This window comes from Myotis daubentonii, chromosome 3 (assembly GCF_963259705.1).
Source record: "Myotis daubentonii chromosome 3, mMyoDau2.1, whole genome shotgun sequence".
NCBI lineage: Eukaryota > Metazoa > Chordata > Mammalia > Chiroptera > Vespertilionidae > Myotis > Myotis daubentonii.
Window position 1 is genome coordinate 54,866,599 of NC_081842.1, and position 18,586 is coordinate 54,885,184.

General features: G+C 48.3%; 1 pseudogene; it reads left to right on the forward strand.

Annotated features, from left to right (window-relative positions):
- Window positions 1-6,096: 6,096 nt before the first annotated feature.
- Window positions 6,097-17,852, forward strand: LOC132230295 (ubiquitin-ribosomal protein eS31 fusion protein-like; annotated as a pseudogene).
- The last annotated feature ends 734 nt before the right edge of the window (window positions 17,853-18,586 follow it).

The window sequence follows — 18,586 nt, forward strand, 5'->3', positions numbered from 1 at the left end:
GAGACACTAGAGAAGCAAGGACTTGCCATTTCTAGTTGTACATGGAGATCACCTGGGGAACTTTTAAAAACTGGATGCTGAGCCCCACCCCAGGGATTCCAATGTAATTGTTCCGGGGTGGGGCCTGGGCATCCGTGTTTTTAAAATCATCTCATGTGATTCTTACGTGCAGCATTATTAAGAATCTCTGGGTCCAAGGGCTTGCTACTCAAAGTGTAGATGGAGATCAGAAGTCTCAGCATACCCTTCCCGCTTCGCAGAATCAGAATCTGCATCTCAATGGGTTATTCGGTCCCACACTGAAGTTTGAGAAGCATGGATCTCATTAGCATATCGTTCTGCTTCACCTCTGCCCATTGCTCTGGCCTGAATTGCAGCCTCTGCGAGTTTCTCAAGCTGGAGCAGTGGCTTTCAGAAGTTATTGGCTGTGACCTACAGAAAGAACTAGACTTCATTTTCCATGTAAAGTGCACGTGTGTATACACAATGAAACAAACATGTCACAAAACAATACCTTTACTACCTGAAATGCACTCCCGTTCAACAGATATTGTTGGCACCTGCTTCCTGCTAGGCATTGTTCTAGGTGCCTGTGCCAGTCTGTCCCCAGACAAAAATCCCTGTCGTGGTTTACATTCTGTCTGTGGGGGCAGAGAACGTTGTTGGACATTTAAAAATCATGAATATGAAAGTGCAAGGGTTCAGAATGAGCCACCTCAAGCTGTACCTCAGTTATATGTAGAGTACCTTGAGCGAAAGGCAATTTTATCTTCAGGGTCAAGAGAAATTTTATCTTCAGGGAAAGCCTCTGAGGTGCTTGCCCTCATCCCCGGCTCAGGATGTCCAATATACCTCAATCCCCCTTTCTATCTCTGAGCCTCTCGTGCATGTGAGGTCGCTGACTCGTGCATGTGGGTTCCCAGACATATGTATATACTAAATTTGGTTATTTTCTCTTGCTAATCTGTCTCATGTTTATTTTATTATTAGGCCAGCCAGAAGAACTTTGGGGGTAGAGGAAAGTTTGTTCCTCCCCCACAAAGGGCATGCTAGAAGATGAATATAATAAAAATTTATTTTAAAAATTGCCCTACCCGGTTTGGCTCAGCGGATAGAGCGTCGGCCTGCGGACTGAAGGGTCCCAGGTTCGATTCCAGTCAAGGGCATGTACCTTGGTTGCGGGCACATCCCCAGTAGGGGCTGTGCAAGAGGCAGCTGATCGATGTTTCTGGCCCTCTATCCCTCTCCCTTCCTCTCTGTAAAAAATAAATAAAATATGTTTAAAATAAAATAAAAATTGCCATTGTGGGGAACTCTCAGAAAGCTGGTTCTGTTTCTTGATTTGGGTGCCGGGCATATTCACTTTGTAAAATGTGCATGTTTTTTGCACTTCTCTGGATATATATAGACTTCAACAAAAAGTTCAAAAAAATTACATTCTGGTATTTTCTATTCCATTAGTGTCCTCTCCCATGAAAAAATAAGCCAGTCAAACCTCACTAAATTCAGTTCATCTCCTACTAATACGTTGCAACAGTCATTTAAAAAACAGGGTTCTATTTTAGAAAACAAACCAGAACAAAAAAAACCTTCAGCCCAAGCCCTCAGCAGCCTCCACCACCCTTGGCGGAGCACCTGCTTGCAGGTATGAGTCAGGCGGCATCACCACCCCTGAACTGCCCTCCTTGCCTTGCCCGCAGTGTAAGCATCTCTCAGAGGAGATTCTGAAGGGCACCATCACGAGCCTCCTCTTTGAACTAGACCTGACAAGCCCTCTTTCTCTGCAGAGTCACTGCTGTGGGCAGCTCTCCTTACGCTCCAAATCTGGGAGGTGATTAGCACAGGCATGTTAGAGGGTTGGAGTTATGCCTACAGCACCTCCTGTATCTGCTGAGCCTTGGGCTTCTAAGCTGCCTTCTCTCCTCCATTGTGCTGTCAGCTCCCGGGGGGCAGAGCAGTCTCCCTGGGTGCCTCCCTGGCTCCTAGTATGGGAGTCACAGAACACTGCAGAGATGACAGCCTCAGAGACAACTCCCAGCAAAGTTCGTGTTCAACATGGTGGTCGGTGAGGACAGTCTGGGGGGTTAGGACTAGGCAGGATGGGGGAAGGGAGCAGGAGGCCTCTTTTCCTAAAGCAACAGAAAACCCTACACGAAGGGTGTTCGAGGCATGGATCTGGCCCTTGAGGGCAACGGGTGGAGAGGTGGGAGAATGGGGACCTGCGCTCCCCCAGTGAATCACCAAACAGGATCTACCAGGATGCAGGTGCTTTGATCCCTTGCTTTGTTTGATTTGGAGCTTGATTTACTGGCAGAGGAGCTTGCTCCCAATCAGTTGTTTGCATCTATTGACCCCTAAAAGTCTAGTCAAAACCAGTGCTTCCCAAAATGAAGCTCCTGGGTCTGGCATTGCTTTGTTGTGCCTCAGTGCCTCAGAGCAGACTTGTGAGTCAGAAAATTGGATTTGAATCCTGGTTTCCCTATAACCAGCTGTATGACCCTGAGCAAGTTACAGTACTTAGCCATGTAGAGCCTCAGTTCTGCCATCTGTAAAATGGGGATGATAATGTGTACCTCCCTGGGTTGTGGTGGGGGTTGGATGTAAATAAATGCCAAGGACAGGACCTTACCAATAGGAAGGGTCCAAACACTTTAGCAATTGTCATTACTGAAATTAGTGTAAGGAAGGTTGGGGAGAGGATACCTCCTCCGCGTCCTTCCCGCTGAGATTTTTTCCTGAGGCCAGGCCACAAGGGGGAAGACTTTAGCCTAGCTGTGCCCATAGGTGGGGTCAGGAGTCCTGTCTGTCCCAGACCCTCTCTTGGCCCAGGTAGGGTGCTTTAGCCTCCTGCTCAACAGCCCTGGCTCCATGGGGAAGGGCAGCTGTTACACACACTGCTATGAAGTGATTTAGTAGAAAGCTGTGCTGCCCACCTCACAGGGTAAGAAGCAATGATTCAAATCCACCCCATCTGGTCCCCCATCAGAGGTGTCTGGACACAAATCCACCCAATCCAGCCTCCCCCCCTCCCCCTGCCCCCTTGGGTGTCTGGAACCCATCCCCTTCTCATTGCCCTACTGTCCTCTGGCCAGGGCCCTTGGGCCCAATGCCAGACAATGGGAGTGCAGAAAGAACCACCCTCACACAGCTCTCTGATGTCCGATTTTGGGGACACTTCTTTCTGGGGTTATTTTGTTATTATACCCATTGTATAACGAGGTACAGTCAGTAGAACGGCCAACTGGGTTCTAAACTCCACATCCCAAGGCTGCCTCCAGTTGGGCTAGGAACTGGTCTTTAGGCTGCACAACCACTGGGAGGAGGAGCTCTAAGTTTTCTCCTCCGTTGTGGGTACAGGGAGAAGAGGGCCATAGAGGCCCAGAGAATGCCGGGCACAAACTGCCCATCTAGAGTCCCTTAGATTCTCTGACTCCCCATCCCTGGGTGCTGGTGCCATTTTAGGGCTCAGCCCATCTGGTTTACAGATGACCTAATAAATTTATAATTCTTTCCCACTTTCGGCCTCATGGGTACCCCTAGAAGCACCCCGACAGGAGGAAGGCCCCGTTTTTTGCCTGGGGCTCTTTCTGCCTGTGTTCTCAGCAGAAAGTGTCACATGCCCGAGAGAGTGCTCCCTTCCTGAAATACCCTTCAAGCACCCTCTGCCCTCTGTTGGGAAAAGGGACGGGAGATTGGCCTAGGTTCCTAGGCCTCAGGGCTCCATTTTATCTGTTAGGACTAGAACAGGGGTGGGCAACCTTTTTGTGAGTGCGTGCCAAAACCAGCAAAATCTCTGACTCAAAATTCTTCTGCGTGCCAACCCTAATTTTTTGAGAACATGTTACGCCTATTTGATATCTCCTAAGGTGTATGTATGTGGAGAACCTTGAAGAAATAATAAAATTCATTCGAGCGACAAAAACACAGTATATGATGATGAAAAATACATTTATTTTTAATGTATACATGTACACTGATAGTCCAACAGAAAACTTTATGACTCCGTTTGATATTATCAGTGGGACTTTTGCTGCTGCATCACTGATGACAGAGATTTTACATCAGGTTTATATTTCGTAACTTTCAGAGATATGCACGAGCTACTACTTTCATCCGTCAGGCTACTCCTATTATGAGACTTAACAGAAGTCATCACTGAGAACAAAGATTCACAAGTGTATGTGGATGAAACCAAAACACTGGTCGGACCTAGGAAGGCAGGGAGAGTTAAGGCAGAGGCATAGAAATTGCTCTTCCCCTCTCTCGTCAATCTATGTCTATGGTCTTTAAGATAACTTGTTATGTAAAATTATTTATCTAAGATGCACCCACACTGAATTTATCTGAAAAATAAAAAAGTCGATATTAAGAAAAAAATTGTAAATGGAAGATTATAAGAGAGGGTTTCGCGCGCCAGCAAAAGTTCCTGGCGTGCCATGTTTGGCACGCGTGCCAGGGGTTGCCCACCCCTGCACTAGACCCTTTCTCTGCAATCAACCACTCATTAGACTATGCCCCTGAAAACTTTCCAATCCATCCTCCTCATTTTAGAAACGAAGCAACCGAGGCCAGATGGAAGTGACTTTTTACAGGGTCACATGGTAAATCAGCACACCTGAACTGCTGCTTCGAATCCAAGACTCCTATGTCAGTGCTCCTCCATTGGGTGTGGTTGACTATACCTTCCCAGTGTTAACTCCTGACCTCACGCTTCACCTCGCCTTCCTTTTCTGGCGTCACTGGAAGACGCAAGCATGGCCTGAAGGAGGAAGGAGGAGTGAAGCGAAGAAAGGGGAGAGGAAGGGTAGGGGGAGGAGCGAGCGGAACCTGGCCCTTTAAGAGGGCGTGCTGGGCCCCGCCCCCGCCCCGCCCCGCCTTGGGCAGCGCAGGCGCAGGCGGGCTCCGGGGGACTCTGGCGGGAGGGCGGGCGCTCCTGGCTCGCGGGCCGGCGCGCGGGGCCGCAGCACCTGCGGGGGCCGGCGCAGGGCTCGGTGCCCATTGGGCGGACGTCGACGCCCGAGGGGAGGGCGGGAGACGTGCTGGGGACGTGGGGTCGACCGCGCAGTCGGAGGGACGCGACTCCGCAGCCCCCTCCCGGGGGACGGGGCGGAAGGAGCGGGCGGGCGGGGGGCGGTGTGAGCGAGCGCCCAGGGCAGCACCATCTGGAGAGGCGGGACCGCGCGGCCTCTGGGGGGCAAGCGAGTGCGCTGGGCGGCGCGGGCGGGGGACCCCCAGCAGGGCGCGGAGGAGGAGCGGGGCGGACTGAGCCCCGCGCTGCCCGAGCAGCAGCCGCAGCGGGTCGGAGTGCTCAGCTGGGGGCCGCAGCAGCTCTGCGGGTTGAAGCTCGGCGTGGAGGAGCAGGGGGGCGTGGGTCCGGCGGTGCAGGAGGAGGGCGGCGTGGGCGCGGGGGTGCAGGAGCGGGGCGGCCGCGGCCGGGAGCCCAGCCTGGGGGTGGCGTGGGGGACGCCGGACGGCGCGGACTGGAGGCGCCCGCCGCAGTGGACGAGCTCTGTGAGCTGGCCTGGGGTGCAAGAGGTGGGGCTGGGGGCCCGCAAGCAGCACCAGGAGAAGGGGGAAGGCAGCCCCGCAGTGCAGGAGCGCGGGGAGGCCCTTTCCGGGGTGCAGGAGCGGGGGGAGGGGAGCCCACGCTGGCTGCTGCAGCTGTCCGAATTCGGGGACCGCTCCTGGGAGCGCGGGAAGGGGCTTGAAAGTTCGGGGGAGCAGGGCGGGCAGGACTGGGAGAGCTGCGGGCACCTCAGACGGGAGGCGGTGGTTCTAGGAGAGACCCGGACTCGCAGAGAGAGACCCGAGCTGGTGGGGAGGGCACGGCCTGTGGGGCCCCAGGGCCCCGAGGGAGAGGGGCGCCTGGGGGTGCAGGAAGCAAATTGGCTTCCGGGGGTGCAGGAGGGACAGGTGGTGCGGGCTGTCCAGGAAACATTCCTGGACGGGAAGGGGTCCCAGGGGGGAGAGGGGCTCCCTGAGGGGCCCCGGACCCGGAGGCGCCGGCGGAGGAGGAGGTGGTAAGCCACAGGCGGGCTGCCCAGTGCCAGGATCGCTCCAGGGCTGGAGGGAGCACAAGATGTAGGGGTTTGAGGAGTGGGGAGCAGAAGAGCGCTGTGAACCTGGGAGCGTTGGAAGCGACTGCCTGAGAGCAGGCTGTGCCCTGCTGGATCCTCTCCTGCCACCCCAGCCTGGACATCATCAAAGCAGTGTCTGCGGAGAGGCAGCAGGAGGTAAGGAAGCCCATTTCTGCTCTCCGCCGGAATTGGGGTGTTTGGAAGCCGGGAGGCTGCGGTCACCCCGGGGGAGGGTGCTCTCCAAACCGCCCTTGTTCACTGCCCCGTGCTTAAACCTGGGGAGGGAGGAAGACGGTGCAGCTTTCCACAGCGAGGCCGAACCCCGTCCCCCCCCCCCCCCCCCCAGTACCCTGCATGCCAACTAGAGTGATGGGGCATTTCCTTAGAGTCTAGACTGAAGGTGAGACTGGGTGGCTGCCAGGCCTGGGCAGGAGGAAGAGAGGGGGTAGCCACGGGCTGAGCTTGCAGAGGAGGCCGCCATCCCTCCACCTGTCTGCCTTTGGAGATAGGGGTGCCTCCATGCCGGAGCTGGGATGGTGCAATCAGCATGGGTTGTTGCCTCAAGTCCTTACAACACATTCCGAAAAAAGGGAAGAGGGCAGCATTGTGTTAACAGGACCTTATCTTGTGTGGCAGCCCGTGACTTGGGCACGAGCCTGACCTGCTCCCGCCACACCTTCTTGTCACAGCTGATTAATGTTGAGGGCCCAGGGCCAAGGATGGATAGTGGGCAGGAGGGTGGAGAGCTACTGGGTAGGCTGTCCGTCTCCTGGAGGACCCCAGCCTGAAAGGGGTGGGAGAGGACAGGATATCTACAGCATTGGACTCTGGGCATCCTTTGTGGCCCAGACCTCAGCCCTCGCCTGTGGAGGTGGACAGATGGTCAGCTGTGGCATCATGGGTTCGGTACCAGCTGAAGCCAGCTCCTAGGCCAGCCTAGAGGTGGGGTTTGCAGCGGTCGGGGCTAGATTGGACTGTGTTGATTCCTTCATGGCCCCGGGTGTCAGGCCTTCTCATTCCTGCCCCTGGGGCTTGGTTGGCCAGCATATGGGCTTCATTCTCCTCGGGCTGCTCACCTCTTATCTGGTACTGTCTGGGTTTTTGCTTCTCTAGACCTTGGGGACTGGGAGATGGTGTGCAGAATTGCAGCTTGCTGCAGGGCCTTTAGCTGGGACCAATCTCTGCCCCAGCCCGAGGTGTGGCTCTAAGTCACATGGCCCCCAGGCTCCTGTCTGAAGCAGACAGGGTAGAAATTGTTGGGACTGGGGAGTGGTGGTGACTTCCTAGGTAGGCAGCCCCTGGGACTGTGCTGGAGGAGCCGGTTAGCCTGCTCCTCAATCAAACCCAAACTTGTCTGTCAGCTTCATCCCACGCCTGCCTGTCTCACTGCCACCCCAAATACTTATGTACCTGAACTTCAGGTGCTGTGTCCAGGGTGCCTGGCTCTTCTGGGATAGCCAGACTTGTTCTGTCTCTCTGGCTTCAGTGCATAAAATTGTCTGTTCTAGCCCTAGCCGGTTTGGCTCAGTGGATAGAGTGTCTGCCCGCAGACTGAAGTGTCCCGGGTTTGATTCCGGTCAAGGGCATGTACCTGGATTGTAGGCTGGATCCCTGGCCCTGGTCGGGTCTCCGGTGGGAGGCAATCTATCTACCAGTATGTGTCTTTCTCACATCGATATTTCTCTCTGTGGGAGGCAATCAATCTGTGTGTCTTTCTCACATCGATGTTTCCCTCTTTCTCCCTCCCTCTCTCCCCCCACCCCCTCCCTCTCTCTCTAAATCAATGGGAAAACATCCTCGGGTGAGGATTAACAACAATAACAAAAATTGTTCTAAACTTACACACAAGCACACATCTTCACTTATTTCAAGTCCCCTTTTTTGAATTTGTGGTAGATGAAGATGAAGAGGAAGGCTTTGTCAGACCTGGGTTTAGATTACGTATGAGCTATATAACCTCCTGGGGCAAGATAACACCTTTGGGTTTCGATTTCCTTTTCCTGTGTGGTGGGCCATGCTTTTCCCCAGTGTCTTTTAAAAAAAATTATATTTTATTTTATTGATTTTAGAGAGGAAGGGAGGAGAGAGAAATAGAAACATCAATAATGAGAGAGAATCATTGATTGGCTGCCTCCTGCACACCCCACACTGGGGATAGAGTCTGAAACCTGGGCATATGCCCTGACCAAATTGAACTGTGACCTCCTGGTCCATAGGTCAGTGCTCAACCACTGAGCATGCTAGCTCCCCACAGTGTCTTGAGTCCTGAGGGCTCAGTCCCTGCTTTGTCAGTCTGGTGCCCCCTCCCCGGGAGCTCTGGTTGGCAGATGTTGGGGAGGAGGGGCCAGTGCTTCCAGACCTTTTACTCTAGCCCAAAAGCCCACAATTATCCCCCTGCTCTGTGCTGTATTCTGGAACATGAAGTGCTTTTTTGTTTGTTTTTAATAGTAGTTTTACTGAGGTGTAATGATCCTATATAGTAAAAAGCTAATATGCAAATTGTCCCGTTGGACTGGGAGTTCAACCGGGAGTTTGACAAGGGGGCGGGGCCGGCCAACCCCTCATGGCCCCTCCCCCCTGCCGGCCTGGCCCCATCGCCCAGATCGGGGCAGGCTGGACCCCACCCATGCACGAATTCGTGCACTGGGCCTCTAGTATAAGATAAGTGGAAATATTTAAAACATAATTTAATGTTTTAATATATGTTTGTATCTGTGAAGCCACACCGCAGTCAGGATAATGAGCATGCCCATTATTCCCAAACTCCCAAAAGTTTTGTAATCCTTCCATCCCACACCTCCTTTGCCATCCCCCTTCCCCAGGTAACAGACTGGTTTGCTTTCTGTCACTATACATTAGTTGACATTACCTAGAATTTTATGTAACTGGAACCATACAGCATGAGCTCTTTTTTTGCCTATTTTTTTTTTTTCACTCACTATGATTATTTTGAGATTCATCCATGTTGTTTTAATGCTGGTGGTCTTGATCCGGTATCAAGAAGGGTTCAGCAATCTGGAGAAGGCGCTGTGTGTAAATTAAATAAGAGTCCAGAGAGGAAACATAATTTTGAAAGGCATTATGGGGAGTCAGAGAAGACTTAGCTAAAGGAACTAAGTTCTTCTCATCTCAGGACCCCTTGCTTTTTATTAACACAGATTGTCCTAAGATGAGGTAGATAAACACATCAAAGGGTTGGGTTTCCTATACACAGTCCATTGTCAGATTGGGGAATTGCCTACGGCTGTTCAGGTGTTTGGCCAGTAGGAGGCAATAACACGTAGATTGAGATGCCCTGAGCTGTCTGGCAGCAAGCAATCAATTTAATGCATCCTTTTCAGGTTTGGGGAAATGCCCTTCGCCATCTCCAGATGATTCAGCCCTGCTGACATGCTGGAACTGGCTTCCAGCATTGTTTTGAATATCAATAGCACATTCCTTTTCATTGCTGAGTAGTATTCCATTGTATGTATACACCACAGTCTGTTTATTCATTCTCATATCAATGGGTTGTTTTCAGGTTTTTTAAAAAAATATATTTTTATTGATTTCAGAGAGGAAGGGAGAGGGAGAGGAAGAGAGAGAGAAACATCAATGATGAGAGAGAATCATTGATTGACTGCCTCCTGCATGCCCCCTACTGGGAATCGAGTCCACAACCCAGGCATATACCCTTGACCGGAATTGAACCTGCGGTCCTTCAGTCCCCAGGCCGACGGTCTATCCACTGAGCCACACTGGCTAGTGCTGTTTTCAGTTTTTGGTTATTACAGTAAACCCTCGATTTTGTGGACCTCTATTTAATGGACAAAATTTCTGGTCCATATATCATGTGAAAATTAACATCCTGTTAATTTAAAAATGCTTTTAACTAAGATTTGCTTATAATTAAATTAACAGGTTTTTTTTTTGTTGTTATTAATATTCACTGTTTTTAACAAATTTTAGGGAATAGGCCATATGTTGGAAAAACGCTAGTGTGATTTTGCCGACATAAATATTACATATCTACAACTATCATCTACATATTTAAGTCTAAGAGTCACTCATTGCTCATAAAGTGTTCAGTGAATGATTAGCACATGATTACACAGCATTTCATGCCATTATTGGTTCTGTTGTCACATGGCATGACTTTCTGCAGCAGTTTTCTTTTTTTTTCTTGTTAATCCTCACCCGAGGATATTTTTTCCATTAATGTTTTTTAGAGAAAAGGGGAGAGAGAAAGAGAAAAAGAGAAAGAAACATTGATGTGAGAGAGACACGTTGATTGGTTGCCTCCTGCACGTGCCCCAACTGGGTCTGGGGATCCAACCTGCAACCCAAGTATGTGCCCTTGCTGGGAATTGAACCCATGATCCTACCATGTATGGGCCAACGCTCTAACAACTGAGCCACAATGGCCAGGGTTCTGCAGCAGTTTTTTTAAATAATATTTTTTGTTGTTTTTTAAACATTTTTATTGATTTCAGAGAGGAAGGCAGAGGGAGAGAGATAGGAACATCAATGATGAGAGATAATCATTGATTGGCTGCCTCCTACACAGCCCCCTTTGGGGATTGAGCCCACAACCCAGGCATGTGCCCTTGACCAGGAATCGAACTGTGACCTTCTGGTTCTTAGGTCAATGCTCAACTTCTGAGCCATACAGCGGGCTCTGCAGCAATATTAATGGCTGCCAGCCACCAAATATTCAGATGGCCACCCTATGTTCAGATGTGCACTAAGCCACTCCCCAGCCATGTGCATTTGTTTACTCGTGGTGACTGGTGAATGCACATATTTACTGGACCTATTCAATATACATTTAAATTACTTTTCATACATACTTAATTACACAAACATGTCTACATAAGTAAAAACTGGTAAACTAATTTGTCAATTTTTTAACATATGCATTCCGAAAACCTATTTTATTATATAACTAGAGGCCCGGTGCACAAAATTCGTGCACTGGGGGGGGAGGGATTATCCCTCAGCCCATCCTGCACCCTCTCAAATCTGGGATCCCTCGGGGTATGTCTGACTGCCGATTTAGGCCTGATCCCTGTGGGACAGTGTTCAAGATCTCCCAACTGCTTGCCTGTCTGCCTGCCTGATCACCCCCTAACCACTCTCCTTCCAGCCTGATTGACACCTAACTGCTCCCCTGCCAGTCTGATTGCTCCCAACTGCCCTCTCCTGCCAGCCCAATCTCCCCCAACCCCCCTTCCCTGTTGGCCCAGTTGCCCCTAACTGCCCTTCCCTATAGGCCTGGTCACCCCCAACTGCCCTCCCCTGCTGGCCTGATTGCCCACAACTGCCCTCCCCTGCCAGCCATCTTGTGACCACATGGGGGTGGCCATCTTGTGCGATGGCATGACGGTCAATTTGCATATCAACCCTTTATTATATAGGACTAGAGGCCCTGTGCACGATTCATGCACCAGGGGGGTCCCTCGTCCTGGGCTGTGAGGATTGGGCCGAAACCGGCTCTCTGACATCCCCTGAGGAGTCCCAGATTGTGAGAGGGTGGTTCTTGGGTGACAAACCCTGAAATCGGGCTCCCTCCTCTCTAGTTCTGGGTGCATCACCCAAGAACTGCAGCTGCCAAGTCACCGCAGCTTGGCAGCTTCTGCATTGAGTGTCTGCCTCCTGGTGGTCATTGCATGTCATAGCTGCTGGTTGGAGCATCTGCCTCCTGGTGGTCATTGCATGTCATAGCTACTGGTCAGACAGTCAAATGGTCAGATGGTCACTTAGGCTTTTATATATATAGATTGCCAGCGCGTGTCACATGTACCAGTCACTTGGTCAGACGGATGGATGGTCAGTCACTTAGCCTTTTATATATATAGATTAGAGGCCTGGTACACGGATTTGTGCACATTGAAAGGAAATTAATTAGAAGGTGGCTGGTGCGGTGGGACTGGGCAAGATGGGCTGGACACACCCTGGATCCAACCTCCCTCGGTCCCTCCCCTGCCAGCTGCACCTGGGGTGGTGCTTGGGCTCGAAGGGCGTCTGTGAAGTGAGCGGGGTCCCTCCAACAGGTGGGGTTTCTCAGCCTGGCCTGCGGGGATTGGGCTGAAACTGGCTCTCCGACATCACCTGAGGGGTCCCAGATTGGGAGAGGGTGGTTCTTAGGTGATGAACCCTGGAATCAGGCTCCCTCTTCTTGGTTCAAGGTATGTCACCCAAGAACCGCAGCTGCCAAGTCACTGCAGCTAGGCAGCTCCTGCATTGAGCATCTGCCCCCTGGTGGTCAGTGTGCATCTTAGCTACCGGTTGGACGGTCGGACAGTCACTTAGGCTTTTATATATATAGACTAGGGGCCCGGTGCACGAAATTCGTGCACTGGGTGTGGGGGGGGGGGAGTGTCCCTCAGCCCAGCCTGCCCCCTCTCACATACTACTGGGAGCCCTCAGGCGTTGACCCCCATCACCCTCCAATCGCAGGATCGGCCCCTTGCCCAGGCCTGATGCCTCTGACAGAGGTGTCAGGCCTGGGCAAGGGACCCTCATTTCCCCCCATCACTGGTTCTGCCCCCAGCCCAGGCCTGATGCCTCTGGCCCAGGCATCAGGCCTGGGCAGGGGACCCCCAGACCCCTCCGATTGCTGGCTCTGCCCCTGGCCCAGGCCTGATGCCTCAGCCAGAGGCGTAGACCCCCATCACACTCTGATCACCTGATCGGCCCCTTGCCCAGGCCTGACGCCTCCGCCAGAGGTGTCAGCTTGGACAGGGGACCCCCATCTCCCCCCGATCACTGGCTCTGGCCCCCGCCCAGGCCTGAGGCCTCTGGCCCAGGAACCATGCCTGGGCAGGAGACCCCCATCTCCCTCTGATCGCTTGCTCCACCCCCCGCCCAAGCCTGACGCCTCTGACCCAGGCTTCAGGCCTGGGCAAGGGGACCCTCATATCCCCCCAATCCCCGGCTCAGCCCCCCGCCCAGGCCTGATACCTTGGCCAGAGGAGTTGACCCTCATCACCCTCCGATCACCAATCACCGGATCGGCCCCTTGACCAGGCCTGAGGCCTCCGGCAGAGGTGTCAGGCCTGGGCAGGGGACCCCCAGCTCCCCGCGGTTGCAGGCTCCGCCCCTGCCCAGGCCTAACGCCTCTGGCCTAGGCGTCTGGCTCGGGCAGTGGGGACCCGCAGCTGCAGCGGCCCCGCGATCGTGGGCTCCGCTTTAGGCCCAGGCAAGGGACCCCTAGCTCCCGGGACTGCCAGCTTCGACCGTGTCCAGCTCCCATCGCTGGCTCCACCCCTACTTCCTGCTATCACTGGCCAGGGCGGCAAAGACGCCTGATTCTCCGATCATGGCTGGGGGGCAGGGCAAAGGCGGCCCCAGGGCCGCCTTTGCCCTGCCCCCCAGCTCTTAGCTCCCCCCTGGGTTTCCGATCACTGTCAGTGGCAGGGGGCTTCTTCCTGCTTTCCCTTTCGCCTCCCTGCATTGTGCCTACATATGCAAATTAACCGCCATCTTGTTGGCAGTTAACTGCCAATCTTAGTTGGCAGTTAACTGCCAATCTTAGTTGGCAGTTAATTTGCATATAGCCCTGATTAGCCAATGAAAAGGGTATCGTCGTACGCCAATTACCATTTTTCTCTTTTATTAGTGTAGATGGACTTTCAGTTTAACAGGCACCCCCTTGCCCAAATTAATCTGTTATATTGAGGATCGAGGTTTTCCTGTACAAATAAAACTACGAGCATTTGTTGAAGTTTTTTTATGGACCAATGCTTTTTATTTCTCTTGGGTACATCCTTAGGACTAGAATGGTTGGATCATATGGTAGAACTGCCAAACTGTTTTCAAAGTGGTTGTACCATTTTACATACCCACCGGTTGTGTGTGAAAGTTCTAGTTTGTCCACTTCTTTGTCAACACTTGGTCTCTAATTTGAGACATTCTAATAGGTCTGTAGTTGTATCTCATTGTGGTTTTAATTTGCATTTTCCTAATGACTAATGTCATTGAACATCTTTTCATGTGCTTGTTCATCATCTTTATATCTTTAGTGATATGTCTTCAAATTGTTTGCCCATTTTTTAATTGTATGGGTTTTTTTTTCCATATTGAGTTATGAGAACTCAAATGTATAAACATTCTGAATACAAGCCTTTTTATTGGATATGTGATTTGCAAATATTTTCTTCCAATCTCTGGCTTACATTTTAATTCTCTTAATAGTGTCTTTTGAAGAGCAGAAGTTTTAAATTTTAATGAATTCTAATTTATGAACTTGTTTGTTTGGTTTTTATGGATTGTGCTTTTAGTGTGATGAAGAAGAAACCTTTGCCTAACCCAGGGGTGGGCAAACTTTTTGACTCGAGGGCCACAATGGGTTCTTAAACCGGACCGGAGGGCCGGAACAAAAGCATGGATGGAGTGTTTGTGTGAACTAATATAAATTCAAAGTAAACATCATTACATAAAAGGGTACAGTCTTTTTTTTTTAAGTTTTATTCATTTCAAACGGGCCGGATCCAGCCCGCGGGCCGTAGTTTGCCCACGGCTGGCCTAACCCAAAGCACTGTGGTTTGCTCTTATGTTTTCTTCTACAAGTTTTATGGTTATGGGTTTTACATTTAGGTCTCTGCTCCATTTGGGGTTAATTATTGTATATGGTGTAAGGTATGAATTGAAATTCAGTTTCTTATGTGTGGAGATCCAGTTCTTCCAGCACCATTTCTTGAAAAGACTTGTCTCTTTATGGAGTTGCCTTTGCACCTTTGTCAAAAATCAGTTGTCTGGCCTGACCAGTGTGGCTTAACAGTTGAGCATCAACCTGTGAACCAGGAAGTCATGGTTTGATTCCCAGTCAGGGCACATGCGGGGTTATGGGCTCAATCCCCAGTGGGGGCTATGTAGGAGGTAGCGGATCAGTGATTCTCATTGATGTTTCTATCTCTCTCTCCCTCTCCTTTCCTCTCTGAAATCAGTAAAAAAATATTTTTTAAAAAATCTGTATATGTGTAGATCTAATTCTGGGCTCTGTTTTGTTCCATTGATCTGTTGGTCTATCTTTATCCCATTATCTTGATCACTGTAGATTTATAGTAAGTGTTGATATCAGGGTAAGATCTTGAACATTGTCCTTCTTTTTCAAAATTGCTTTAGTTGTTTAGGTTCTTAGCATTTCCATATGCATTTTAGAATCAATTTATTAATTTCTACAAAACAAAACAAAAACAAAACCTACTGGGATTTTTATTGGGGTTGTATTGAATCTGTAGGTTAATTTGGGAAGAATTGACATCTTAGCAGCATTGAACTTTCTGACCCATGAATACCATAGGTCTCTGAATTTATTTAGATTTTTTAAGATTTTCACCAATGGTATATAGTCTACAATGTATACATCTTTCACATCTTTTGTCAAATATATCCGTGAGTATTAACATATTTTTGGTGCCATTGTAAATGGTACTTTTTTATGGTGTTTGATTTTTTATTTTTAAATTTTTTATTTAGCTTAATTATGGTAAAACTAGAGGACCGATGCATGAAATTCATGCAAGAGTAGGCCTTCACAGCCGCAGCTGCCTGGATCCTTCCCTCCCAGCCATGGCTGCAGCCCCAGCTTCATCCTGGAAGGACATCCGGAAGGACGTCCAGTCTAATTTGCATATTATGCTTTTATTATTATAGATATACATAACATAAAATATACTATTTTAACCATTTCTAAGTGTACAGTTCAGTATTGTTAGGTAAATTCATATTGTACAAACATCACCATCCATCTTCTTAATATTTTTCATCTTGTAAAACTGAAACTCTGTACCTATTAAACACTGACTCTCCCCCTGGCTGTTATGGCTCAGTGGTTGAGCATCGACCCATGAACCAAGAGGTCGCTGGTTTGATTCCTAGTCAGGGCACATGCCCGGGTTTCAGGCTCATTCCCGAGTATGGAATGTGCAGGAGGCAGCTGATTGATGTTTCTCTTCTCTTGCATCCATGTTTCTATCTCTCCCTCTCCCTTCCTCTCTCTCAAACAAACACACTCCAAAACAGTGACTCTCTATTCAGTATTTAACCTTTTTTCGCTTACCATAATGTATTCAAGGTTCATCTATGTTGTAGCATGTATCAGAATTTCCTTCTTTTTTAAGGTTGAATAATAATCTATCATATGAATATTCTATATTTTGTTGATTCATTCATAGATGGTTGCTTCTTAACTTTTGGTTGTCAGTAATGCTGCTACAAGATGGTGTTACTTTTTAAATTTTGGTTTCCAATTGTTTGTTGCTAGTATATATGAATACAATTGATTTTTGTATATTAATATTGAATCCTGCCAGCTTGCTAACCTGACTTATTCTAGTAGCTTTCTTGTAGCTTCCATTGGATTTTATATATAGACTGTGATGTCATCTGCTAATAAAGACAGTTTTACTTCTTCCTTTGTAATCTTTATGCCTAATTATATCCTCTAGTATTATGTTGAATAGAACATTAGATTTCCTGGTCCTGATCTTCAGGGAAAAGCATTCAGTCTTTCCCAATTACTCATGATGTCAGCTGTCGGTTTTTCATATATGACCTTGATCAGGTGAAGGAGCTCACTTCTATTCCTGAGATTTTTTAATAGGAAAGGATGTTGGATTTTGTCAAATGCTTTTTTGTGTGTTTATCAAAATGATCTATTTTAGGTTTCTAAAATGTTGAATTACATTGATAGATTTTTAAATGTTATAACAACCTTACATTCCTGAGACAAACTCCACTTGGTCGCGATGTGTTATTCTTTATATATATTGTTGAATTCTGTTTGCTAAGTACATATTTGTTAAGAATTTTTGCACCTATGTTTATGAGGATAGGTTTTTTGTAATGTCTACAGGATTTATAATATACATCTTTAACTTATTATAGTCTGCCTCCAAGTGATATTAGTAGTATATTTTTATTTCTCTCCTTTCTTTGTGCTGTTATTGTTAAAAATTATACATGTTATAGACACCATACTACATTGATATTATTTTTGTTTGAACAGTCAATTTATCTTTTGAAGTAATTAAACAATAAGAAAAATATCTTAACTATTTACCCATGTAGTTGCTATTTCCAATGCTGCTCATTTCTTTGCAGAGATCCATATTTCTATATGGTATTATTTTCCTTTATCTGAAGGACCTTAACATTTACTGTAGTGTAGGTTTGTCTGCTGATGCTGAATTCTTTCAGCTTTTATATGTTTAAAAAGTTTATTTAGCCTTTATTTTAAAAATATATTTTGCCTTTCTGATCTGCCATCTGCGGTGGAATCAAGGCCAAGATGCAGATTTTCATGAAAACCATTATGGGGGAGAACATCACTCTCGAGGTTGAATCCTTGGACACAATAAAAAAGGTAAAGGCCAAGATCCAGAATAAGGAAGGAATTCCTCCTGATCAGCAAAGACTGATCTTTGCTGGCAAGCAACTGGAAGATGGATATCCTTTGTCTGACTACAACATTCCAAAGGAGTCTACTCTTCATCTTGTGTTGAAACTTCGTAGTCGTGCTAAGACAAGGAAGAGGAAGTCTTAAATACCACTCCCCAGAAGAATGAACATAAGAGAAAAAAGGTTAAGCTGGCTGTCCTGAAGTACTACCAAGTGGATGAGAATGGCAGAATCAGTTGCCTTCGTTGGGAGTGCTGTTTAGATGAATGCTGGAGTTTTTATGGCCAGCCACTTTGACAGACATTGTGGCAAATGTTGTCTGAACTATTGCTTCAACAAACCAGAAGACAAGTGATTATAAATGGGTTAATAAAAGACATGAACTGACAACAACAAAAAATTTCCATTGAAATAGAATTCTAGATAATTTTTTCTTTCAGTACTTTAATGATGTTGTACCATTGTCTTCTCATTTCTATTGTTTCTGCAAGAAATGTGCTGTCATCTTTATCTTTCTCTCTTTTTAAAAAATATATACTTTATTGGTTTTTTACAGAGAGGAAGGGAGAGGGATAGAAAGTTAGAAACATCAATGAGAGAGAAACATTAATCAGCTGCCTCCTGCACACCCTCTACTGGGGATGTGCCCGCAACCAAGGTACATGCCCTCGACCGGAATCGAACCTGGGACCCTTCAGTCCGCAGGCTGACGCTCTGTCCACTGAGCCAGACCGGTTAGGGCTATCTTTCTTTCTCTTTATGCTACGTTTCTCCCTCGCCTTCCCTAGCTACTTTTTAAGATTTTCACTTTATCACTGATTTTGAGCAGTTTGATTATGATATGTGTTTGTGTAGTTTCCTTCATGTGCCTTGTACTTGGAGTTCACTGAACTTCTTGAGTCTGAGGGCTTAGTTTTCATCAAACTTGGAAAATTTCAGCCATAAGTCCTTCAAATATTTTTTCTGTTCTGAATTTTCTCTCGTCTTTCTTTTCTTTTTTTAATATATTTTATTGATTTTTTTTTTTTTTACAGAGAGGAAGGGAGAGGGATAGAGTTAGAAACATCGATGAGAGAGAAACATTGATCAGCTGCCTCCTGCACACTCCCCACTGGGGATGTGCCTGC